General features: G+C 36.0%; 1 protein-coding gene and 1 pseudogene across 1 annotated transcript in view; both read right to left on the reverse strand.

The window, feature by feature from the left end:
• Nucleotides 1-27616, reverse strand: part of LOC136330543 (T-cell surface glycoprotein CD1b-2-like) — a 190541-nt gene that overhangs the window by 157755 nt on the left and 5170 nt on the right. The window lies entirely within an intron of this gene.
• LOC136328638 (T-cell surface glycoprotein CD1b-2-like) lies at nucleotides 1514-14402 on the reverse strand (annotated as a pseudogene).

A 27616-nucleotide genomic window follows, 5' to 3' on the forward strand; every position in this document is an offset into this window, starting at 1 on the left:
GTGGAAGTTGGTACATCGGCCTACTTTATCACCATATTGTCTTCCTAAGGCTTAGTTTTAAGACTAAGCCTTTACTACCCTTTTAATACTAAGATCTTTTCAAAACTAAGTTTTCCCCACATCCCTTGACTGTTGCATGATGTGGGGTGGTACACACTCATGAAGAATCCCATTATGCCTCAGATAAGTGACTTTGTATAAGACTTCCTTGTTTGTATATTGATTAAAAGTTTTGATTTCTACACTATAAAATGGAGTAGAGGAGTTTATGCTGGAAGAGAGCAGGTAAAACTCACTATTGATGTCATCTTATAATAAACTTACAGTTCTTAATTATTTTTCTGCTAATGGGTAAATTATAATATATCTCACAACTATTTGGAAACTTTGAGTAGATCAAATATGATTCTTCTTTTAAAGTATGATGAGATTGATTCTTGGGCTGATAACCTGAGCTTCTGGTCTTCTGGGTACTTACTCCAAATGGGAAAGGAGATATGATGAAATCTCACTGAATGTTCTGATATGACCAGCTAAGAACACAAACAGCTTTAGCTCTGCATAAGTCATAGTTGTACACCCATTTCATAACAACTTATTCATAATGACCAAAAGGTGGAACGAACCAAAATGCCTATTGCCAAGTGAATAGATAAACAAAGATGTTATATAAATACAATGAAATATTATTCAGTCATCCTTAAAAAGAAAATAATTTCTGACATGTTACAACATAGCTAAACCCTGATTACATTATGATAATTAAAATAATCCAGTCATAAAAACACAAACACTGAGGACTTCACTAATATTAGGTATGTAGAGTAGTTAAATTTATATAGACAGAAAGTTGGATGTTGGTTGTCTGGGCCTAGATGAATAGGAAATGACAGGATGTTGTTTAATGGTATAAACAGTTTTAGTTTTCCAGATGAAAAGAATACTAGAGATTAATTGTACCAAATTAGAAGTCTAATTAATACTATTAAAATATGCATTTAAAAGTGACCAAGATAATAACTTCAATGTCATGTACCTTTACCACAATTAAAACACAGATTTACATAAAATAGGTGGGAAGTGGGAGAAAGTGCAGAGGCAGGGACACAGGGAGCAGATGGACAGCTGTCAGAGGGACAGGGGAAGAGGGGACTGGCTCAAAGAAGGTGAAGGGATTAGCCCAAAACATAAATAGATAACATAGATACAGACAACAGAGTGGCAATAGGCAGAGGGAAAAGAGAGTGAGGTAGAGGGATGGTGACAAAAGGCAGAAAAGGTGGGCAGAAAGGAACGATGGGGGTGGGGTAGAGAATGATGCAGAGTATATAGATGGTGGTATATTGAGTTGTATACTTGAAACCTGTATGGTTTGGTCAACCATGTTACACAATAAATTAAAACTAAATTTTAAAAAAGAAATATTGAGTTTAAGAGAATGTAAACAGAGAAAAATTGTATAAAAGATGGGAGGTAGACAGAAAACAAAGATTTCTAAAAACTTATAGGCACCTCAATACCATAATGCAATACATATACTAAAAATAAAAGCAGGCACTATTATTGCTAAAATTATCACCATGGTGGAGGTAGCATGTTCTGACAATTTGGAGAAGACACACAGATGTCACTGAAATATCCATTCCTGAGTCTCCTGCTCTTCCTTTGCTCACCTGAGTGTCAACTTCATCACTCACCTGCTTTTACATAAGGGCATATCCAACTTCCCCTCTCAGATTCTTAAAAAAATAATCCTTATCTATCTTCAATAATTTCTTCTTATGCCACTTCAACCCATTAACAGGTTTGTGACTCTTACCTCCTTTATACATTAAGTCAATGATTTTCAACCTTTTCATCTCATGGCACACATAAAGTAATCATTAAAATACTGTTGACACACCAAAAATATGTATTTATGGATATGAAAAAAATAGATATTATTTTAATTCATTCACTCTGGATGGCTATTATTGTGTTGGCTGTTGTCTTTTTTTTTTTTATTTAACAATCTAAGAAAAAAGAGGTCAGTGCCCCCGACTAAATAGTGAAATGTTTTAAAAATTCTTACTACACACCAGTGAAAATTGCTGCCATAGCTCATCTCCCTCTTTCTCTATCTTGTTTTTTTCTTTCTTTTTTTCTCTCCCTCTCTCCTTGTTTCTCTGTCACACCCACTATTTTGCTCGCCCCTCCCTCCATGTTTGTGGACCATGTCTTCCTATTTCTGGCCAGGTCCAGTTCTTTCTCACCCCAGTGGAGGATGATATCCTGGCCTCCCAGGCTGCTGTGCTTTACTCGGCAATTCAGGTTAGCCTCCTCCCCAGCCACAACATCCAGGGTTACTCGGAGATACCACGTCTCGTCAGCATTGGGTAGGATGTCACCTTGACGAGTTCCTGGATGCTCCTGCTCACCCCTCATCCACATCACCCATACAAGTTTGGGATAAAATCCTGAGACATGGCACACCAGCAGCAGATGACCAGGCAAACAAGTGGGGCCACTGGAAAGCCAGGCATTTGCTTCACTGGGGAAGAAAAGAGCAGGATAGTGTCACATTATGACTCTAATTTGACCATAGGGACTCAGAAACCCACTATTTTGAACAGTGACCCTTCCCACTCATTTAAAAACCAAATAATTTATTGTTTAAGCCACTCCTCTTTTAGGCACCCTGTACCTTTGAATTCAAAAAGATGTTATAAATTGAAAGAGAAAAGTATTGGAGACAGAACAGGACTAACCTTGTCTCTGCAGTTTCACCTTCCCTGCACCAAGAGTGCCCAAGGGTTATTGAGGCAGCTTTTTGACCGCAGATTCTCTATGATACTATAGATATCTTGGTATTGAGAGGGAAGTGTGCAGTTCCTCTGTGGTCTGTGGCCACCCTCCGTAGCAGCACATATGAATCATTCTGGAAGCTCAGGACCTCCACTCCTCCCAAATCTCCCCTCAGGAAGATTACTGTGGTCTCCCAGAATTCAGCTCACAGCTGGCTATAGCCTAGATTTCAAAGAGATCAAGCTAGAGGAAAAACAGAGAAAAAGATATTTAAAAGGCAACAGGAAGGATAGGGATGGAGAAACAATCTAAGGATTTGGATTTGAGTGGGTAGAAAGGTTTGAGAAGTGAAATGAAGCAAAAAGCCAATCATACAGTGTCATGTGCCACACAATGGCTTTGCAGTTAACATCAAACCACATACAAAAAGGTAGTCCCATAAGATTATCGTAAAGCTGAAAATTTATTTGCCTAGTGAGTTTTTTGCCATGATTATAGCATAATGCATTGCTCATGTGTTTCTGGTGATGATGAGGTCAAATCTCCATTGTGCTGCCAGTTGTATAGTGGAGTAACAATGAATGCAATATGTACAGTACATGATACATGAGAATGATAGTAAATGATGCTACTAGTGTATGTGTTTATTATATTTTTAATTGCTATTTTAGAATGCACATTTTCTACTTACAAAAAAGAAGTTTATGAAACACAGTGTGCTGTGTCAGATCAGCAATAATTTTATCTTTTTCATATTTACTGCATAACTTGATTGGATAATTTTCTCTTTTGCTTGATTTAATGTTTTATATATCCTTTACAGTAATGTGCTATACTGGATTTTAGTTTCTTAGCAATAAAATACACCATATAGCATAGTGTGTGGTAGTTCCCCTCTCTAGGTTTGTTTAAGTGCACTCGATGATAGTTATACAACAATAAAATTGTTTAACAATGTATTTGTCAGAACATGTCCTCAATGTCAAGTAGTATATGGCTGTTTTCAGAGATATTTCTTTTTAAAATATTGGTTGATTGATTTCAGAAAGAGAGAGAGAGAGAAAGACATCAATTTGTTTTTTACTCATTGATGCACCCATTGGTTGAGTCTTTTATATGACCTGATGGGGATCAAACCTGCAACTTTAGCATATCAGGGTGATGCTCTTAACAACTGAGCTATCCAGCCAGGGCTATTCAGAGACTTTTCAACAAGAAGAGAACAGGGGAAGGTATACATATCATAAATGGTGAGGAAGAGTTGTTTTAGTAAAGAACAGTGGGTGAGAAGAAAGAAGAGGGTAATGCGAGGAGCAGGGTGGTGAAGTCAGGATGAAGTACACATTCCAGGATGAATGGGAGAATTACATTGAGAGGAGGAGCAGGCAGGAGATGCTTGAGGAGATAGATTGGAAACAAAGGAAGTCACACTTTAGTTCACTCAAGAATAGGGTGAGGAAAGTGATGGCTTCTTGCTTGGGGTTTAAGAGGGAAAGAGTTAGATACTAAAAAAGGGGAAACTTCATCAGATAAAAGTGCAAGAAGCAAGAGAAATCTGAAGTACTTTGTGGAGGTGTGGAGTCTAAGAGGACTGCTCATACAGTTGGCTAATTAATGTGCTCATACAGTTGGCTAAACTGGGAAAGAGGAGAGAAAGATCCTGGGGTGCAGTAGCATGATACGATAGAGAGAGAAAGAGACAGAAAGAGAGAGAAAGAGAGAGAGAGAGAGAGAGAGAGAGAGAGAGAGAGATTGAAGTTATTGGTAATCTACCCAGATCAGAGGACTGAACTAACATGTCATCTGGAAGTCACTGATATGATCCTGTACTACCTGAAGGAATCAGATGATAGGGAACTGGAACATTTTCTCCATCTCAGACACCTCCACATTAATGAAGTTTCTCTTGGACCAGGTTTCAGGACAATGACAGTGCTTGAGTCTCTATCCCAACCTTGAATCTGTATATCATTGTGCCAGTTTGAGCCTTGATGTTGTTCCCAAGTGCTGTTCACAAATGATGATATCTGGATGACATGGAAAGAGATTAGCTCTTGAAAAGCTGTGGGTAGTGAAGAGAAAATAAAAGTAAAGAAAAGAAGAAGAGGATGGGGAAAAACAAATGAAAACTAGAAAAATTGAGAAAAAAAGAAACAGAGTCTGAACAGCAAAATGGCAGAAACATTTGCCTGTGCCAAGGTCTTTGGCTCCATCTTCAGCCTCCAAAATAGAAGAAGATGGCTGGAAATGGGCTGGCCCAGACCCTCAGCGGTATGCCCAGCATGCTTTCATCCAGACCACCCACACCCAGAGTTCTGGCCAGAGTTACTCTTACCTTGCTCGTGTTTGTGCTCGTTGTCACCACCCGGAATGAGATCTGTTAGCAACAGAAGTGGCAAAAGCAGAATTTCACCGGTAGATAGAACTTCTGACTCTTAAAGCTGGTGTTTGATCTCTGAACTTAACAAACTGTTGTTTCCTCAGTCCTCTATAGTGACTTCCTTTTCAGGGGCAAAATTCTACCTCATTTACGTTGGACATCATAAAGAAGCTGTATCTCCCCCAGCCTTGACCCTCCATTTCTGCTTGTCATTTCCACTCTAGCTCTTGAGCGCCAAAGTTTCTCATTATCTTTCTAGTTTACTGCTGCTTTCCTGATCTCAGCTCTCTCATACTACCATGAAAAAGCCACCATATGGTTTTCTTTTCTTTTTTCTTTCTTTCTATTTTTAGATGAGAGTAGAGGGGATAGTGAGGCCAACTCCCACATGCGATCTGACTAAGATTCACCAAGCAACCCCATCATGAGCTGATGCTTGAGTACCACACTATATTTACTGCCTGAGGCTGTTGTACTCTGACTGAGCAATCCTCAGTGCCCAGAACCACTGCCTGTGAAAGGGAGAAAAAAAAAAGAGGAGTAGGGCAAAGATGATGGTTGCTTCTCCTGTGTGCCCTAACCAAGAATTGAAACATGGACGACCATACACTAAGTCGATGCTGTACTCGCTGAGCCACTGGCCAGGGCCCACTATGTGGTTTTGAATGGTTATTTTACCTCCTCAGTCTTACATTGTAACATCTGTTACATTGGAAGAGACTGTTACACAATCACCTGCTTTAATTTAGTAAAATTCATTTGGTTCATCCATACAATTCAATCTTTCTCAGCATCACCTTGACCTCTCTTGCTCTTTGCCTTTACCTCTTCTCTGAATTCTCAATGGCTCCTCTACTCATTTTATTCCCTTGTCTCATTGCCCTAGCCCTACATTTGTGCGGCGTGTGTTGGTGACCATTTACAAAAGGCAAAACATTCATTTTCTTCATGTTTTTAGCTCTTTCAACACTTTAAATTGATTTTAAAGAGAGAAAAGAAAAGAGAAAAACCGAAATATTAAATTGTTGTTTTATTTATTTATGCATTCATTGGTTGATTCATATATGTGCCATGACCAGGGATTAAACCTGCGACCTTGGTTTATCAGGATGATGTGATACCTGGCCAAGGCCTCAAAGGAAAAATATTTAAACATTTGCATCGACTAAAGTACTAGAGACCCAAATTCTAAAATTAATAAAGTAAATACTACCTTCTTAGTTGTTATTCATTCTCCAAGTAAAATTATCTTATGCCTTAGCAATTGTGAAAAAGGAAATTTGCATATACTACTAGTACTTGACATTCTTTTCAGTAGCTCTTGACCTTTGGAAGGTTTAGTAACAAATTTTAATGAGACAACCAGAACTTTGGTAGAAATGCTATGTATGGCTTCAGACTAAATCAGAGATAACATATTATTTTGTCTATCAATTTGTTTTCTGCTTATTTCTGCACCTTTTTCACGATGGCCCCCCTCCCCAAACCTCCACTCCTCAGATATTTGTCAGTCCATTTTCTATATCTATGATTCTTTTTACTATTTTTTTGTTTATTTTGTTCATTAGATTTTACATATAAGTGAGATCATATGGTATTTGTTTTTCTCTGATTGGCTTATTTCACTTAGCATAATACTCTCCAGGTTAACCCATGCTGTGACAAAAGGTAAGATTTTCTCCTTTTTATGGCTGAGTAGTATTCCATTGTGTAAATGTAACACAGGTTTTTAATCCCCTCATTTACTGATGGTCTGCTTCTAAATCATAGCCATTTAAATAACACTGCAATGAACACAGGGTGCATATATAATTCCAGATTAGTGTTTCTGTTTTCTTTTGTGATATTCCTAGAAGTAAAATCACTGGATCACAAGGCCATTTTATTTTTAATATTTTTAAGAGACTTCATACTGCTTTTCACAGTGGTTGTACTAAGAGGACACAGGTTTCCTTTTTCTACATTCTCACCAACACTTGTTTTTTGTTGATTTTTTTGTTGAAAGCCATTCTGACAGGTGGAAGGGGATATGTCATTGTGGTTTTAATTTATATTTTTCCAATGCTTATTGATGTTGAGCATTGTTTTATATGTCTAGAGGCCATTTGTATGTCTTTCTTGGAGAAGTGTGCATTCAGGTTATTTGCCCATTCTTTAATTAGATTTTTTTTTGGTGTTGAGTTATATAAGTTCTTTATAAACTTTGTATATGTCCCCTTATCAGATGTATCATTAGTGAATATGTCTTTCCAGTCAGTAGATTTTATTTTCACTTTATTGACAGGTTCCATTGCTATGCAATAACTTTGTATTTGACTTAATTCCACTTGTTTAGTATTGACCCATGCACTTGGAGAGTAAGAAAGGCAAAAAGGAAGTCAGTAAAGATGTTTGCTCTTTTTCTTCACTGAGCTCCAAGGCTCGTGTCAGGGCAATCAGTTCTGCTCGTTTAAGGAGGTGCCCTGGGGTAGAGGCTGCTCTTCCACAGTCTCTGTCACAGTTACCACTGCATACCCCACCTGACTCTCTTCTCTTGAGTTGACAGAGCTGCTTCTGTCTACATAAAATTTCCAGTCTGAGTTTCTCATGGGCTGGTCTAGCAAGTCTTATCAGCTTGAATATACTAAATGAAGCACCTCCAGGCAATTGTGCCATGGTTCTTTCTCCTGCACTGGGAGTAGTGTAGCTGGATTTAAAGTGGTACACACTTCTATTACCAGTCTTGGGTTTTCACATAGTAAGATTTGGTATTTAGTGAGGCAGGTATTGGTGAGTCAATGATGTCCTTTGACATTCATCAGAGTCACTACAGTGTGTGACACCTGCACCTTTAAGTCTTTTTCTAAAGTTAATTCGTCTGCCTCTTGTACTAACATACCTGTAGCTTCCAATGTTCTTAAACATGGGCCCAGGCTTTAGCAGGGAGGAGGCTTAGGGGGATGTATGGTTTGGTACTGTTGGATGCAGAGTTACTGCTGCCTGGTTACTGCTTCAGTTCTTGTACTGGTTGGTAGTCATTGGTTCCTGCTTTCCTGTCAGGAAGTAAGAGAGTATTTCAGGGCACCTGGCACGAGATGAAAATATTATGTTCCTTGAGCCTCTGCAAATATATATGGATTCCTTCCAAGACCTCTCCAGGAATTGGGCATTATCTCTGGTTGACAAGCAGGACCCCAGGCTTTAACTCTATTCACAGTGGACTTAGTTTATCACAAGCCCAGATTGTCTCGAACCAGTGTGAGTAGTAATCCCAGATCTTGAGTGGGAACAACGTGGAATTAAGAGAATAATACCCTTAAAGAATTAAAGAATGGATTTGGTAGGGCTCTGCAAAGCTTATACAGTGGGTATCTTGGGATACGAGCAGACCAACACACTTTATTTTTAAAGATATGGGCTGTGACTCAGTCCATATTTTTGATCGAGATCCGAGCGAAATTCCGAGATACAAGTTATGATTTGGGAAGCTGTCGCCAGTTGGCACATTGGTACACTGGTCCAGTTTTGGCAGCACAACACCAGCATCTTGTTCTTTCTCATGTGTTACTGCAGAATCATGTCGAATCTTGTGCGGTGTACTCGTTCTTGCATCAGTTTTGCATTTTTTATTAAATTTTCTTGTGTGCTATCATGGGACTGAAGAAAGTGAGTGTAAAGGACAGTGGTGAGAAGAAGAAAATAATGTCGATACAAATAAATCAGGAAATAATAAAAAAACATGAGCATGGTGTAAGTGTGATTGAACTGGCAAGGCTGTACGTTCGCAATACATCTACAATTTGTACCATATGTAAACAAAAGGATGCCACAAAAAGTGCAAATCCAGCATAAGAAACTACAATTCTGTCTCAATTAAGGCCAAATATCCATGAAGAAATGGAGAAGCATCTGCTGGTGTGGGTGAAAGAGAAAGGGCTGGCAGGGGATACAGTGATGGAGAGTGTAATATGTGAAAAGGCACGTATTATTTATGGCGACTTGAAGAAGAAAGAACCATCAACCTCAAAAGAAGCAGCAGAAGATACATTTAAGGCAAGTCATGGCTGGTTTGAAAGTTTCAAGAAGAGATCTGGCATCATGGTGAGGCATGGTGAATCTGTGAGTGCTTATGTTAAGGCAGCTGAGGAGTATATTGAATGTGTTGCTGTTATTGCAAAGGAATGCTACATCCCCCAACAAGTGTTCAACTGTGACAAAACAAATTGTTTTGGAAAAAATGCCCTGGAAGACTTTCATCACCACAGAGGAGAAGAAGCTGCCAGGCAATAAACCCATAAAGGAACATCTGACACTTGCATTGTGTGCAAATGCTTGCAGTGACTGTAAAGTAAAGCCACTGCTAGTGTATTATTCTTAAAATCCTCGAGTATTTAAGACTCACAAGATTCTTAAAGAAAAGCTGCAGGTTATGTGGCATACCAATAGTAGGGCATGGGTTACACAGCAGTTTTTAATTGAATGGGTAAATCTCGGTTTTGGTCCTGCAGTGAAGAAATATCTTCAAGAAAATAAACTCCTGATGAAAACATTACTAATCCTTGAAAATGTTCCAGCCCATCCATCTGGTTTTGAAGATGACATTCTCAGTGAGTTCAGATTTGTGCAAGTCCTCTACCTCACATCCAACATGACTTCAATCTTGCAACCTATGGGTCAGCAGGTCATTTCCAACTTTAAAAAGCTTTACACAAAGCACTTGTTTCGCTGCTGGTTTGAGGTGATTAAAAATATAATTCTAAAAAAAAAAAATATATATATATATAATTCTAACCCTTTGAGAGTTTTGGAAAGATCACTACAACATCATAATATGTTTACACATTATTGACTTGGCATGGCAAGAGGTTACAAAAAGAACCTTGAACTCAGCATGGAAAAAGTTATGGTCTGATGTTGTTGCAGACAGGAACTTTGAAGGATTTGAACCAGAGACCAAGACCGAGGTAGAAGCATTGGAGTAGATTGTGTCCCCTGGAAAGTCAATGGGTCTGGAGGTAGATGAGGGTGATATAAACAAGCTCATTGAGGAACATGCGGAGGAACTCTCAACTGAGGAGTTGAAGGAACTACAGATGATGTGCAACATATGGAGCTTATGCAAGAGATTAGTATTGAGAAGGAGGTAGAGTTGGAGGAAGTTATTTCTATAAGTTAATTAAAGACATGCTGGCAATATGGGAGAAGCTTTCAAGTTTCATTGAAAAGAAACACCAAGAAAAAGTTTCAACTGGTTGTGCTTCAGTACTTTTTAATGACACTTGTTTGTCACATTTCTGTTACATTTTAAAAGGCAGGCAAAAACAAACCTCTTAGGATAGATTTTTATTCAAAAGTCCTGCAGTGAAAGTGCCGAAAGTGCAGCCAAAAAGGCAAAAACAAGTGATGATTAAATGAAAAATACCTAATGTTAAGCTTAGGTTAAGTTTAAAGTAAAGCAAGTGCATTTTCTTCAATTAAGTTTTTGTGGTTTCATTTTAAGTAAAGAAAGTGCAGTTTTAGTTTTGTTTAAAGTAAAGAAAATGCAGTTTTAGTTTACATTTAGTGTTAAGAATGTGCAGTTTTAGTTTATGTGTCTACAATGCCTGCATCTCTTCTTCTCTCCATCCTCCTCTGCCATTTACCTCCATTAGCCGCACTACTCTGTCTCCAAGGTAAGAATACAGTACTAAATAACACTTTTTCTTATTTCATATATTTTGTTATGAATTGGTAAAGTATACATGTGTGTTTCTTAATTACAAACATATCTTTTTTCATAATTTAGGATGGTTTGGGGATGTTTCACAGTGCTGGAACGGATTAAATCTATTTCAGTTATTTTAAATGGGAGAAATTTGTTTGATATACAAGTTGACTGACTTATGAGTTACAGAACAAATTTAACTCATATCTCAAGGTACCACTGTAGCAGAAAGAGACCACACCCAAAAATCACATCTTGCTTTATTTATAGGGCACAGTGGGCCATTAGCAAATCAGTGAGATCTCTGATCAAATTTCAAGGTAACCCAAGAATTTTACCATATGCAGAAAACCCCCACCGTACATTACATCTTAACTGTACTAAGCAAAGGATAAAAGAAACTTGCCTCCAGTCTTTCTGAGGAACATGAGGGGTAGGATGAGTAGCAGCTAACATGGAGGTGTGGGGAAGGGCTTAGCCTTTTGCAACTTAATCAGGTAAGTGAGATGGGGTGTTGGGAAGACAACAGGTTACAGCCAGTTCCCCATATATCTGTCCCCACAAAATCTAAACGGCAAAAACCCGGTTGGCTTTTTTGGTCCCCAACACATGAGGCTTGTCTTCAGTACAGACTTTAGACCAACTCTGTGTCAACTTCTGACTGGGTGTTTTCCAGGTTTGGTGGCAAAATTTCTTCACTCATCCTCTCTGTGAACGGTTAAGGTTAAAACAAACCTAGGCTTTGACACCTGCAAGTCTAGCCAGCCTTTATCAACAATAGATATAGTAGCCTTTAATTTGCTTAGTAGATTGTGTCACAGAAAGGGAAATGGGCAGTCTCTGGGTTGGTGAGGAGTCAGGTATGGAAAGATAAAGCTTTGCCATTACATAAGGGGGGGTGGGTGTCAAGGTTTCTCCTACTTCTTCTGATTCACCGGAGGCTTTTTGTGTACCAGTGGTGGTAGCTGCTTTTTGGGTTGCTTCCCTGTCTTTGCTATTAGTAGAGTGGATATCTGACCTCTGAACCAAGGGGAAGGGTGCGATACTAGTGTAAGCCAGGTGTTTATTTAAGAAAAATGGTTGAGCTGGCCTGGATCTCCAATGACTACCTGCCACACTTTTTGCACAATAGACCTATCCAAGCTCTCTTATGTTGGCCACCCAACCCCGAACATGGGCTCTTCCAGTTCACACAAGTTTCTCAATTTCCCTGGGAACATGGTGACTCCATAATTCTCTCAGAACCCATACTTGAAATTTTTGATCATGTTGGCCAGGGGAATGGGTTTTTCCTGTGAACCTCCCATACCTCCTACGACAGGCAATGGTCATGCCATATGGAGAAAATGGGGAAATGGTAGGGGAAATTTAGAGGGGACATCACTCACTTCCTCCATTACCAGCAACTCTCATTGTGGAGATATCAGAACATCTTGGCTTCTGGCAGGCTGATACAAACCATCAGCATGCAATTTTTTCTCTGAGCCATACGAGGTGCCCTATGAATTAGTGCTTTGGGACTCAACTTTTGCCTTTTGGGAGGAAGTTGGAACCCTTTAATGTCTTTCTCATTCACTCCATACTCACTCTCTTTCACACAGCCTCCCAACACTCCTAACCTGTCCTCCAAAAGGTGATCAGTCCTCCCATCTGCCCAACTGGGGCAGGACCCATTAGCTAGCAATGCATGCCGTTTGCCTTACTTTATGTAACTCAGGCATACCTCTGATCTCCCATTCCTGTATTGTCTGATCCTTGCTGAGATGATGGAGAGGACTGCCTCACCCCACCCCACGCTGCTCCATCTTTTGTAGACATCCATAAGGAGAAAGTCCCAGTGCACACTCAGTGGCCATGTCTACAGGACGGTTCTGGGACTCCCCAATGGAGGTGCCCAAAGTTCACCAATTGTGGAAGTTATTCCTCTATGCTTCCTAGCCAATGCAGCAGAAACTTTATTGCAGGGACAAAGGAAGCAACTCATGGAAGACAAACACACTCAGACAATGTGCTGGAGGAAAGGGACCTATTTGCTGGTGAAGCAGTGTGGCCCAATAGGCATCAAGACACTGGGTCCTCAAAGTTGGCTTTTTTCAGTGTTATATACCTTTACAGCTTTCACTTGAAAGGCACCTGTTTCCTTTGCCTGTAGACCTATGTCCCTAATGTCTCTGGGAGTGGGGGGTAGTGAGGGGTGGTTTTGGACCATTTGTCTTGACCATTTACATATCTTATTTTTCTTACTTGTGCAGCAGGTTGTTCTAGGAAGCAGATAAAGGAATGGCATGGCTGTGGGTTGTTACTTTATAAACGGATTCAGTCAGCCCTTTGAGCCCTTCCTCGGCAGTGGCTCTCTAAGGGTAAATGCTGAACCTATCTCAAGAGTCTTGTTTTCTCTGACTTGTCAGCAAGACAATAATTAGCACTATCTTGGCTTACTTCTGCCACTGTGACATTTACTTCTAGTGAGCCAAAGCAGTCCTGCCTAAGTTCATTTTTTTTCTATAACATTTCTAGAGACCAAAAGAGCTGTGCTTGGGCCCTCTCATGTTGTTTCTTCTATCCTTAGTACCTCTTTGTTTTACTGTTCTCAGCTTTAATAAATGTACTCTCAGAATCAAAAGAAAAATTAATTGACCATCAAAGTATGGCTTTATTTCTGGGGAATCTATTCTGTTCCATTAAGCTATATGTCTGTTTTTATGCCAGTATCATGTTGTTTTGATTCCTATGGCCTTGTAGTAAAGTTCAATATTAAGTAGCATGCTTCCTCCAACCTCATTCTTCTTTCTCTAGATTGCTGTAGCTATTGGGGTCTTCTGTACTTCCATATCAATTTTTAGAATATTTGTTCCAGTTCTTTAAAGAATATCATTGAAGTCTTGATAATAATTACATATAATTTATAGATTGCTTTGGGTAGTATGGGCATTCTAATAATATTAATTCTCTAATTATGAAAACAATATATTTTTCCACTTTTTGGTATCTTCCTCAATTTTTTTTTAGAACCTTATAATTTTTTTAAATTTACATTTTTTTAAATCTTATTTTTATTAATTTTAATGCAGTGACATTGATAAATCAGAGTACATATGTTCAGAGAAAACATCTCCAGGTTATTTTGATATTTGATTATGTTGCATACCCTCAACCAAAGTCAAATTGTGTTCTGTCACCTTCTATCTGGTTTTCTCTGTGCCCCTCCCCTCCCCCCATCCTTTCTCTCTCCTTCCTCGCCCCCTTCCCATCCCTCCCCCCCCCATTACCATTAGATTGTTGTCCATGTCTCTGAGTCTCATTTTTAAGTCCCATCTATTTATGGATTCATATAGTTCTTAGTTTTTTCTGATTTACTTATTTCACTCCGTATAATGTTATCAAGGCCCATCCATGTTATTGTAAATGATCCGATGTCATCATTTTGTATGGCTGAGTAGTCTTCCATACTATATACGTACCAAAGCTTTTTAATCCACTCGTCCACTGACGAACACGAGCTGTTTTCAGATCTTCGCTATTGTGAACAATGCTGTCATAAACATGGGGGTGCATTTCTTCTTTTCAAACAGTGCTATGGTATTCTTGGGATACATTTCTAAACGTGGTATATCTGGGTCAAAAGGCAGTTTGATATTTAATTTCTTGAGGGATCTCCATACCATTTTCCACAGTGGCTGCACCAGTCTGCATTCCCACCAGCAGTACAGGACTGTTCACTTTTCTCCACATCCTTGCCAGCACTTATTCTGTGTTGTTTTGTTGATGAGCACCATTCTGACTGGTGTGAGGTGATATCTCATTGTGGTTTTAATTTGCATTTATGTAGTGATTAGTGATGTTGAGCACTTTTTCATATGCCTACTGGCCATCTGTATGCCATCTTTGGAGAAGTGTCTATTCATTTCTTTTGCCCCGTTTTTGATTAGATTGTTTGTCTTCCTGATGTTGAGATTTACAAGTTCTTTATAAATTTTGGTTATTAACCCCTTATCAGATGTATTGTCAAATATGTTCTCCCATTGTGTAGTTTTTCTTTTTATTATGTTCTTACTGTCATTAGCTGCACAAAAGCTTTTTAGTTTGATATAGTCCCATTTGTTTATCCTGTCATTTATTTTACTTGACCGTGGAGATAAATCGCAAATATATTGCTGTGAGAGATGTCAGAGAGCTTACTGCCTATGTTTTATTCTAAGATACTATGGTTTTACAGCTTACATTTAAGTCTTTTATTAATTTTGACTTTATTCTTGTGAATGGTGTAAGTTGGTGGTCTAGTTTCATTTTTTGCAGGTAGCTGTCCAATTTTCCCAACACCATTTATTAAAGAGGCTGTCTTTACTCCATTGTATGCCCTTACCTCCTTTGTCAAATCTCAGTTGTCCATAAGGCTATGGGTTTATTTCTGGGTTCTCTGTTCTGTTCCATTGATCTATATGCCTGTTCTTATGCCAGTACCAGGCTGCTTTGAGTACAATGGTCTTGTAGTATAACTTGATATCAGGAAGTGTGATACCTCTCCCTTTATTTTTCTTTTTTAAGATTGCTAAGACTATTTGTTTTCTTTTTGGTTCCGTATAAATTTTTGGAATATGTGATCTATATCTTTAAAGTATATCATTGGTATTTTAATTGGTATTGCATTGAATTTATAAATTGCTTTGGGTAATATAGACATTTTAATGATGTTTATTCTTCCTAACCATGAGCACAGTATATGCTTTCACTTGTTTGTATCTTCCTTGATTTGTTTTTCAATGTTTTATAATTTTCTGAGTATAAGTGTTTAGTCTTTTTGGTTATTTACTCCTAGGTATTTTATTTTTTTGGTTTTAATAGTGAAAGGGATTGTTTTCTTAATTTCTCTTTCTGACTGTTCATTGTTGGTGCATAAAAATGCCTCTGATTTCTGAATAATAATTTTATATCCTGCCACCTTGCTGAATTTATTTATCAGGTCTAGTAGATTTTTGACTGAGACTTTAAGGTTTTCTATATACAATATCATATCATCTGCAAAAGAATGATAGTTTTACTTCTTCTTTTTTAACTTGAATGCCTTTTATTTCTTTTTCCTGTCTGATTGCTGTGGCTAGGACTTCCAGGATTATGTTGAATAAGAGTGGTGAAAGGGGGCACCCCTGCTTTGTTCCTGATCTTAAGGGGACTGCTTTTAATTTTTGCCCATTGTGTATGATGTTGGTGTGGGTTTGTCATAGATGGCTTTTATCATGTTGTGGTATGTTCCCTGTGGTTCCCACTTTGCTAAGAGTTTTGATCATGAATTTGGGCTAAATTTTAGCAAATGCTTTTTCTGCATCTATTGAAATTATCATGTGGTTTTTCTTATTCCTTTTGTTTATGTGATGAATCACACTGATTGATTTGCGAATATTACACCAGGCTTGCCTCCCCAGAATAAATCCCACTTGATCATGGTGTATGATTTTTTCCATATATTGTTGGATCCGGTTTGCTAATATTTTGTTGAGTATTTTAGCATCTATATTCATCAGGGATATTGGCCTATAATTTTCTTTCTTTGTGTTGTCTTTTCCTGGTTTTGGAATCAGAATTATACTTGCCTCATAAAAGGAGATTGGGAGTCTTCCTTCCTCTTGAATTTTTTGAAATAGCTTGAGAAGAATAGAAGTTAGTTCTTCTTTGAATATTTGGTAGAATTCACTTTTGAAGACATCAGGCCCAAGACTTTTCTTTGTTGAAAGTTTTTTGATAACTGTTTTGATCTCATTTGGTGTAATCGGTCTGTTTAGGTTTTCTGATTCTTCCAGATTGATTTTTGGAAGATTATATGTTTCAAGGAATTTTTCCATTTCATCTAGGTTGTCTAGTTTTTTGGCATACAGTTCTTCATAGTATTTTCTTACAATATTTTGTATTTCTGTTGTGTCAGTTGTTATTTCTCCACTCTCATTTCTAATTTTATTTATTTAAGTCCTCTCTCTTTTTTTCTTGGTGAGTCTAATTAAAGGTTCATCGATCTTGTTTACTTTTTCAAAGAACCAGCTTCTAGTTTTATTGATCCTCTGTATTGTTTCTTTAGCCTCTATGTTTTTTATTTCTGCTCTGATCTTTATTATTTCATTCTTTTTACTACATTTGGGCTTTACTTGCTGTTTTTTTTCTAGTTCTTTTAGATGTTGGGTTAAGTTGTTTATTTCAGCTTTTTCTAGCTTCTTAAAGTGTGCCTGTAATGCTATGAACTTCCCTCTCAGGACTGCTTTTGCTGTGTCCCATAAATTTTGAGTTGTTGTATGCTCATTATCATTCATTTCTAGGATTTTTTTTATTTCTTCTTTGATCTCAATATTAATCCATTCATTATTTAACAATCTGCTATTTAGTTTTCATGTGTTTGAGAATTTTTGTGTTTTTCTCTTTTGGTTGATTTTTAGTTTCATGACATTGTGATCAGAAAAAGTGCTTGATATGATTTCAATATTTTTCAATTTGTTGAGACCATTTTTGTGCCCTAACATGTGGTCTATCCTAGAGAATGTACCATGAGCACTTGAAAAGAATGTATATTCTGCTGCTTTAGGGTGAAAAGTTCTGAAGATATCTATTAAATTGAGTTGATCTAGTGTGTCCTTTAAATCTGCTGATTCTTTGATAATTTTCTTTATTGAGGATCTATCTAGTGATGTTACTAGGGTATTGAAATCCCCTACTATTATAGTATTACTGTTGATCTCGCCCTTTATATACATCAAAGTCTGCTTTATATATTTCCATGCTCCTATATTAGGTGCATAGATATTTATAATAGTTATATCTTCCTGTTGGATTGCTCCCTTTATCATTATGTAGTGGCTTGTTTATCTCTTACTATATCCTTTGTATTAAAGTCCATTTTATCTAATATAAGTATTGCTACCCCAGTTTTTTTTTCATTTCTGTTTGCATGAAATGTTTTTTTTCATCCTTTTACCTTCGTTGTATGTGCATCTTTTGTTTTAAGGTGTGTCTCTTGTAGACAACATATGTATGGGTCCTGTTTTCTTATCCATGCAGCTACCTTATGTCTTTTGATCGGATTACTTAATCTATTTACATTTAAGGTTATTATTGATATGTAGTTGTTTATTACCATTTTATTCTTTAAAGCCGTATTCCTCTTTTGCTATATTCTTTTCCCACTTTGATCTGTTTACAATAGGCTGTTAACATTTCCTGCAGCATTGGTTTGGTTGTAATGAATTCCTTGAGTTTTTTTTTTTTTTGTCTGGGAAGCTTTTTATTTCTCCTTCAATTTTAAATAATAGCCTTGCTGGATAAAGTAGTCTTGGTTGTAGGTTCTTGTTCTGCATTACTTTGAATATTTCTTGCCATTCCCTTCTGGCCTCAAGTGTTTCTTTTGAGAAGTCTGATGTGATCCCTATGGGGGCTCCTTTATAAGAGATAGCCTTTTTTTTTAGGAGCTTTTAATATTTTCTCTTTTTCACTTAGCTTTGGTATTTTAATTATGATGTGTCTTGGTGTAGGTTTCTTTGGGTTTCTCTCTAATGGAGTTCTCTGTGCTTCTTGAACTTGTGAGAGTTTCTTCTGCATTAATTTAGGGAAGTTTCCAGCTATGATATAATTGATTAAAGTCTCTACCCTTTGTTCTTTCTCTTCTTCTCAAGAACACCTATAATGCGGATGTTATTTCTCTTCATGTTGTCACGGTGCCCTCAATGATTTTTCTCAGATATTTTTAGTGTCTTTTTTTTTCTTCTCTGCTTTCATACCTTCATTCAATTTGTCCTCCAAGTCACTGATTCAATCCTCAGCTCTATCCATCCTGTTTTTAATTGCTTCCATTGTGGTCTTCATTTCTGATATTGTATTTGTCATCTTGAACTGCTTCTCTTTTAATATTTCAATATCCTTTTTTATACTTGCTATTTCTTTATTTAGGTGTTCATAATGACCATCTATTGTTGTTCTAAAATCCCTAAGCATTCTTACAATAATTATTTTGAATTCCTCATCCAGAAGTTTGGTTATTGCCATATCACTCATTTCATTTCCTGGATGTTTCTCTTGGGGTTTCATTTGGATTGCACTTCTCTGTCTTCTCATTATGTCTGTGTGTTTGTGTTTTTTTGTTTGTAGAACTGGTTGAATCTAGGCTTGGTCTTGTCTGCCTCCAGTTTTCAACTGTGTTATTTCTAAGTCTTCTTGGGTTGGCATAAGCTATTATTTGTAATCCACTTTCAGACTTGGGCTACTTTGTAGTCTTGATTTGTTTGTTTTCTAAACAGGTGATAGTCTTGTTACTAATCTCAGCAGGGGGCTTATTTGAAACAGTATCCAGGAATGTGGTGGTTGTAACTTGAGACTCTGAAGGCCTCCTCTACTAGTTATTTTTTCTGGGGGCAGTGTTTTCTCAGTTCTTTCCTCCTTTCCACTTGTTTTCAGCTGTGTCTTGATGCACTGATTGGAGCTGGAGAGATGTCTGGAGATCTGTGACCCAGAAGCACTTAAGTCTTTTGTGGAAGAATCATCCCCTCCTCCAGCTATGGCTGCCTTCAGCATTGGATGAGTCAACTTCTTAGGTAGTCCCCTACATTCCTGTGCCCCTCACCATCTGTCTCTCTCTCTCTTCCCTTTCTTTTTGGAAGACAAGCCAGTGCATTCAGCACACCTCATTCCCTGGTCACCAGGAAAGTGACTGTCAGCAGTATTTTCAGCTCTTTTCCTTAGAATGAGAGCCCTTCTGAGCTATCAGCCTCACCCCACCTCTCTGTTCCTGAAAGCAGGGGAGGTTCAGGCACTTCCTACCAGGTTTGTTTTGGCTCCTTCTTTGCTCCTTGGTTTTTGAGAGTTGTTCCTGTAGTCCAGAGTTAGTTTTTCATGCTGGTTGTTAATAAATTAGTTTGTAATCCAGTTCGGTGGTGTGAGCTGAGAGTCTATGCCTCTGCCTACTCCACTGCTATATAATTTTTTGAGTACAGATTTTTTTATGGACATTTCATATGATTAAGAGGCTGCAACAGCAAGAAAACATAACACTTCTTGGTATTTTTTCACTCAATCATGGAGCAACAAATTATGTACAGCAAGTACTTACAGGAATAAAAGGAGAAACAGATAGAAACACAAGCATAGTTAGGGAGCTTAATACTTCAATGACAACTCTAAATAAATTATCTGAAAGGAAAATTATTAAAATAAAATTGGCCATAAATGAAATGTTAGATGAAATGGTCATAACTGACACTTACAGAGCCTTTCATCACAGAATATCAGATCATACATTCTTCTCCATGGCACATTGGAAATTCTTAAAGCTCAATCATATCTTGGGTCACAAAACTAGCCTCAACAAATTATAAAAGATTGAACTTATGCCAAGAGTATTCTCTGACTGACCACAGTGCTTTGAGATTAGAATTGAATTGCAAAAACCAAGTACAGTAAAGCACAGAAATGTGCAAATTAAACAACATACTATTAAATAATGACCAGGTCAAAGAAAAAACAAAGAAGAGATTGAAATATATAGAGAGACAAATATGAATGACAATACAACATATTAAAATTTCTGAGATTCACTGAAAGCAGTAATAAGAGGGAAGTTTATATCATTCTAGGCTTATTTCAAGAAATAATTGGTATTCCAAGTAGACAATCTAACACTACATCTTAAGAAGTAGAAACACCCTTAACTAGTTTTACTAAGGATAAAAGAGAAACAACTCATATAAACAAAATCAGAAATAAAAGAGAATTTACTATACACATTGTAGATATACAAAGGATCATACTAGAATACTATGAGAGACTATATGCCACCAAAATCAATAATTCATAAAAAATGGATACCTTCCTAGAACTATACAACCTTCTTAGACTGAATCATAAGATATTGCAAAACATAAATAAACTAATAAACAGTGAGGAAATTGAAACAAATGCAAAAAAAATATTCTCAAAATAAAAGTTCATGACCAGATGGCTTTTCTAGTGAATTTTACCAAGCATTCAAAGAAGATTTGGTACCTATCTTTCTCAAACTCATCTAGAAAATTGAAGTAAAAGCCATACTTTTTAACACATTTTACGAAACCAACATAACTTTGATACCAACACATGGCAAGGAAAAAAAAATAGAAAGCTACAAATATCTCTGATGAATACAGATGCAAAAATCTTAAACAAAATACTAGCAAATTTAATATAACAATATAACAATACCTTAAAAATGATATATTACAGTTCAGTGGGATTTTTTCTTGGGCATAAGAATGGTTCAACACATGCAAATCAATCATTGTAATATACCATGTTAACCAAATACAGGGCAAAAAAAAAAAGATCCTATCAATACATGTGGTAAAGTCATTCTATAAAATGCCACATTTATTTATGATTGAAAAACACTATAAGTTATGTATAGAAGAAAAGTATCTCAACATAGTAAAGGTCAAATATGAAAACTTCAGCCAGTATTATACTCCAATGTAAAAAACTGAAAGCTTTTTTCTCTAAAATCAGAAAAAAAACAAGGTTGTTTACTATTACCACTCTTATTCAACATAGTTCTGGAAGTTTTAGACAGAGCAATCAGGCCAATTAAGGAAATAAAAGGCATCCAAATCAGAAAAGAAGAAGTAAAAGCGTAACTTTTGCAGATGACAGGATTCTATATATAGAAAACAGCCCAAAACTTTGAGAAACAATAAATACTGTAAAGTACCAGAATATTAAAAAAAATCTACTGCTTTCTTATATACCAACAATGAATCCTTAAAAAATAAAATTTAAAAAACCACTTGCTTTTTTTTACAATTGCAACAAAAATAATAAAATATTTATGAATAAACTTAAGGAAGTATGTAAAGCACATATTTACTGAAACCTACAAAGCTGTATTAAAAACAATGATAAATATTCAATGAAATGAAAAGATACTCTATGTTCATGGACTGAAAGAATCAACATAGTTGAAATGCCTATATTACCAAAAGCAATATACAGATTTAATGCAATTCCCATTAAAATCCCAATGTCATTTTTTAAAGAAATAGAACAAGAAATCATCAGATTTTTATGTAATCACAAAGATCCTGAATAACCAATATCAAGTGAAAAAAAAGAATAAAGCCAGAAGTATCACACTAGTTGACTTCAAATTATACCACAGAGCCACAATAAAAGAGCATGGTATTGGCAATAAATCACACTGACCAACGGGACAAAATTGAGAGCCCTGAAATAAAACCACTTGTATAAGGACAAATAATTTTTGACAAAGGAGCCAAAAACACAAAATGAAGAAAGAAATTTTCTTTAAATTGTACTGAGAAATGGAAACCACATGTAAAAGAATGATACAGATTACTATTAGTCCCCACATTAAAAAATGAACTCAAACTGGATCAAAAACCTAAATATAAGACTAGAAACAAGAAATTACATTAAAAAAACTTAAATAACTATGAATAACTATACTTACGGACCTTGGTCTTAGAGTGGATTTTATGCATTTGACCCCAAAGCAAGAGAAATAAAAGCAAAAATAAATGATTGTAACTACATCAAACAGAAAAGTTTCTGTATAGTGAAACAGACTACCAGCACACAATAGAACAGCCAACCGAATGATGGAAGATATTTTTAACTAGCTCTGACTAGGGGTTAAAATCCAAAAAGGGTAAAGAACTCAAACAAATCAACACTAAAGAACAATCCAATAAAAAATGAGCAGAGGACATGAACAGATACTCTTCCCAAGAAAACATACAAACAGACAATAGGTATATGATTGTCAACATCACTACCCATTAGGAAAATGAAAATTGTTACAGTGGCTATTACCAACAAAACAAGTAATAAGAATTGAAGAAGTTATGGAGAACAATAAACCCTCATTCAATGCTAGTGGAAATGAAAACTAGTAGTCACTATGGAAAACAGTGTGAAGTCTCCTCAAAAAATTAAGAATAGTGTTACCATATGACCCAGTATTTTACTTTTAGGCATCTACACAAAGATTTGAAATTGTTTATTTGCAATGATTTAGACAGCTATATGTTCATTGCAGCATTATTTATGGTGCCCAAGACATGGAAACAGCCAAAATGTCATTTGTTAGATAATTGGATAAAGAAGACATAGTAGAGATACAGAATGTAATACTACTCAGACATAGAAGATGAAATATTGACATTTACAACAATATATGTAGATTTTGGGAATATTATGCTAAGCAAAGTAAGTTAGAAAGAAAAAGTCAGGAACTATATGAAGTCATTGACATTTGGAACATAAAACTGAAGCAACAAATAAACAAGAAAAACAAACAAACAATAACTCAGACACAGAGAATAGTATGGTGGTTACCAGAAGAAAGGTTGTGGGAGAGTAGTATGAGTTAAAGGGATTCAAATATTTTGTGGTGGAATAATATTTGACTTTGGGTTGTGAACATACAAGGCAATATACAAATAAAGTATTATAGAACTTACACTTTAATCCTACATAGTTCCATTATCCAATGTCACCTCAATAAATTTAATTAAGAAACCAAATAACTATTGGGAGAAAAAGTAAACAATATGCTTATAAAAACACCTATCAAAGCCAAAGCTTAGTTTTTGAAAAATTTATAAAATTGTTAAATACCTGTCAAAAATATAAAGAGAAAGAAAATATAAGAAAAAGAATAAATTTTCAAGACCTGGAAAAAAGGGTACATAACTGTGAACCCTCCAGGAATTAACGTGATAATTAATAAATATTATGCACAGCACCAACAATAAATTGGACATTGAAAAGTTGGACAAATTCTTGAAAAACACAACATAACAAATATGACACAAAAATAAATATATAATTTGAATAAAGGTATATTTATTTCTAATTTGCTGCGAGGTTTACACCCTACTCAAAAAATTATGTTCCAACATATATGGCTTCACAGATGAATTATACAAAATAGTAACAGTAAAACAACACACAAAATATCTCTGAAAATATAAATATAGAAAATATTTCTTGATTCAATTTATAAGGCAAACAATCCATACTTACCAGAAAAGTTACAGATAATAAGTAACTATATTATAAACAAAATATTACTATAACTGAATTCATATACATACATTAAGAATAAGAGAGATATGTTATAGAAACACAATTTTATTTTACCATTTGATTATTAATAAATGTGATTTACTATATTAAGGACAAAATATAGAATATCTTGTTATTTCAAGAGAGGCAGAATAAGCACCTAATAAAACTCAATAGCTATTCATAATTACAGTAATAATGATTAATATTTAGTAAATTTAAAGAAAATGTTTTTAATTTTATAAAAACTATGCACAAACTCTTAGCAGTAATTATAATAACTAATGTTAAATCCTGAATAATTCTTATCTAATATATTTAAACAGATGAGAGTGTCACCCCTCAGTTCTCCTCATCGGTACTAGAGCTCATAGTGTACTTGGGCAAGACAATATAAGAAAGGATCAAAAGAAACAATTGGATTGTTCATATTTATAGATATCATAAAAGTGCATAGACTATCCAAGAGGAACTACAGAAAAAATATAAAAGTTCCTCAAGTAATTTTATAGATACTGGGAGCCAGGTATAAATATATTAAACATATTTTTATGTATTACAAAAATCACAGGAACACATATACATGTACAAACACTATCACCAAAAAAACAAACAAACAATAAATTGAAAAGCTCATGTATCATGAAACTGAATTTCTCATTCTAAAAGTCATTTATTTAGAAGTCACATAAAAATCATGAGTAAATTAACGTGTTCCAAGTTGAGGACACTTAGAGGAAAATCATGAGTTCAGAAAACTACATTGGAGAGATGATGATTTGGGGGAGGAAGAGATTAAGAAGCTCAAAGAAAATAAAGAAAATTTAAGAAGAACGTGAAAAGTCTGTTGCAAGTCATGAGATGGCAAAGAAATCCGAATTTTCAAGGAATTTAAAGACTAAACTAAATTGATTTACAAGAAACAATGGAAGCTGGGTTTATATAACTAAGGTATTCAGAGGAAGCTAAGTCTCCACGAAGAGCATGATTTGATCATTAGCTCTGGAAATTCATCATTCTGTTTATTTGTGGGCTTTATTCATGGTCAGCTTTACTCATGAAAAAAAATTATCTAGCAATCTTGAGCTTTGAAAGTGGCATACTGTCCAGACAAAAAGACCCCATCTTTGCACATTCATCAAATATAATCAATCAGTCAGCGTTACCTGGATTGGACCAAATTAGGTCACATACACACTGTGAACAAATTATTCCAACTAAGCAGGCTCCCATCAGAAGTTGAATTTACCCCGTAAAGGACATTTGGGGTATCTGAAGATATATATAGTAGCCAAAATTGGAAATGTACTACTGGCATCTTGTGAGTAGAGATGCTGCTAAAATTTCTGTGGTGCACAGGACAACCCTCTATAACAAAGAATCATCTGCCCCCAAATATCAATTGTAAAAAGCTGAGAAATCTTTAGACCAGTAGTTCTGAAACTTAAATGTATATCAGAATAATCTGAAAGGCTTGTTAATACACAGCTTTTTAGTTTCCTTTTTTGGGTTCTTTAATGTAGTAGGTTATAGTGGGGTCTGAAAATTATTTTTTCTAACAGACTCATAGGTACTGCTGCTGGTGGTGACTCATAGTCCACACTCCAAGAAACATGGATTATTTAGGGCCCTCGACTGTAGCTGAGGGTGCAGTAAAGCATACAACAACAGGCCTGCTCTACAAGATGAAGTGGAGTTTAATGCATTCTGGAGAAGTAACCCACTATTCTAATGCCGAGAGGATAAACCTATATATTTTCAGCCATTTCCTTCCTATCTCAACTCCTAAAGTTGACATTTTCTTAAAATTTTCCAGTGGGAGAAAAGCTTCCAGAACACCTCACTTCTCCAAAAGTTCTGCTTGCTCTGACTTCCCTTTTTAAATTCTATACAAAATAAATTCAAATGCTTTCCACCTTTCTCCTGCTGCTATTTTAATCAAATGAACATGAATTTTTTAAGTAGTGATTTTAGAAAACTATGGAATAAGCCAGTGATGGGATTCAGCCAGTTTGCACTGGTTCATCAGAACTGATATGTAATTTTTTGTTGAGTTTGGCAAACCGGTAGTTAAATGGCACTTGTAATCAGGGTTCTATCCAATATGGATTCTGGCAGCCACTCAATGTGGAAATAACAAGTTAACATTTCTTACTCTTTTTTAACATTTATCTGTGCAACATCATACTCTAGGTAAATAAAAATCGCAAGTGAGGATGTCAATCAAAAAGCAATATGAACATATCTTTTTATTATTTATTTATTTATTGTGACAGAGACAGAAAGAGAGAGATAGAGGGACAAAGAGACAGGAAGAAATAAAGATGAAAACCATCAATTCTTTATTGTGGAATTTGGTTGTTCATTGATGGTTTTTTACATGTGCCTTGACTGGAGTCAGGGGCTATAGCAAGAGTGAGTGACCCCTTAACTCAAGCAAGTGACCTTGGGCTCAAGCCAGCGACCTTGGGCTTTAAGCTAGCCTCCTTTGGGCTCAAGGCGCCGACCCTGGGGTCATATCTATGATCCCACACTCAAGCCAGCAACATCACGCAGAAGCTGGTGAACCTTGCTCAGACCAGATGAGCCTATGCTCAAGCCGGCGACCTCAGGGTTTCAAACATTGGTCCTCTGCATCCCAGTCCAATGCTCTATTCACTGTACCACCACCTGGTCAGGTTGACAATATTTTAAATAACAGTTTTATTGCTTTGTGTTGAGTATTATTCAATTTTTTTCATGAATATTTTAAAACTCTTTCTTATAACACAATCTAGTTTTATGTACTCTTTTGTTATTCTTATTTAAGTATTAAATGCATAAAATAATAAAATACCTTTAGGTATATCATTTTTTAATACTTAAAACGTTAATTAGGGCAGAGAACCTGTTGTTAAATTATCTGAATCCTATCACTGGAATAAGCAAAATAAATAAATAAATAAAATATATAAATCAAAGATCAAAATAAATGATATACCATTGATCTCAAAGTATCTGAAGGCAATTAAAGTCCTCTTGATTCTGACTTGACTATTTAACAACTTCCTTGCACTATCATTCCTCACACTTCCTACTTTTCATTTATTCTCACTAAGAAATGTGGAGAGAATCATATTCAGATAAATCTTTTAGGTAAACTCTAGTTATAGTATGGGCATGAAGGTGTTTTTCCAGAGGGGTTCAGGGCATAAAAAACAAGAACATGGTATATTAACATATGCATTTGCTATTTAAGAAATACTTCATTGATAATAAGAGGGAAATGTAAAATATCAAATATAAAGAATAAAAGGAGGAAGGAAGTAATTTTAGGAAACTTATTAACATGGCAGCTATATCAACTCAGATAATTTTACTGAACCAATACACATGCAAGTTAAGAATCTTGCCAGAGATCCATTTAGAACAAGCTTTCTCTTCAAGCAACTTTCAAATACAAATGAAGTCACTGCTATGTTGAGGACACTGAGTAAAATGAATCTCTGCATGATACCAGACAAGAGAAGGTACTTCCATTATAGAACTAGGGAAGGAGGAAGAAGCATCACATATGGGCCTTGAGGATTAGATAGTGACAGAGAAATCACATTAAAATGATTAGTATCTCTGCAAACACAACTATTCCAGCATAATTTTAGTTAGCTTACTTTGACAAATGTTATTTCAGCACAAGCAGAAAA

The sequence above is a fragment of the Saccopteryx bilineata genome, chromosome 3 (genome assembly GCF_036850765.1).
Source record: "Saccopteryx bilineata isolate mSacBil1 chromosome 3, mSacBil1_pri_phased_curated, whole genome shotgun sequence".
NCBI lineage: Eukaryota > Metazoa > Chordata > Mammalia > Chiroptera > Emballonuridae > Saccopteryx > Saccopteryx bilineata.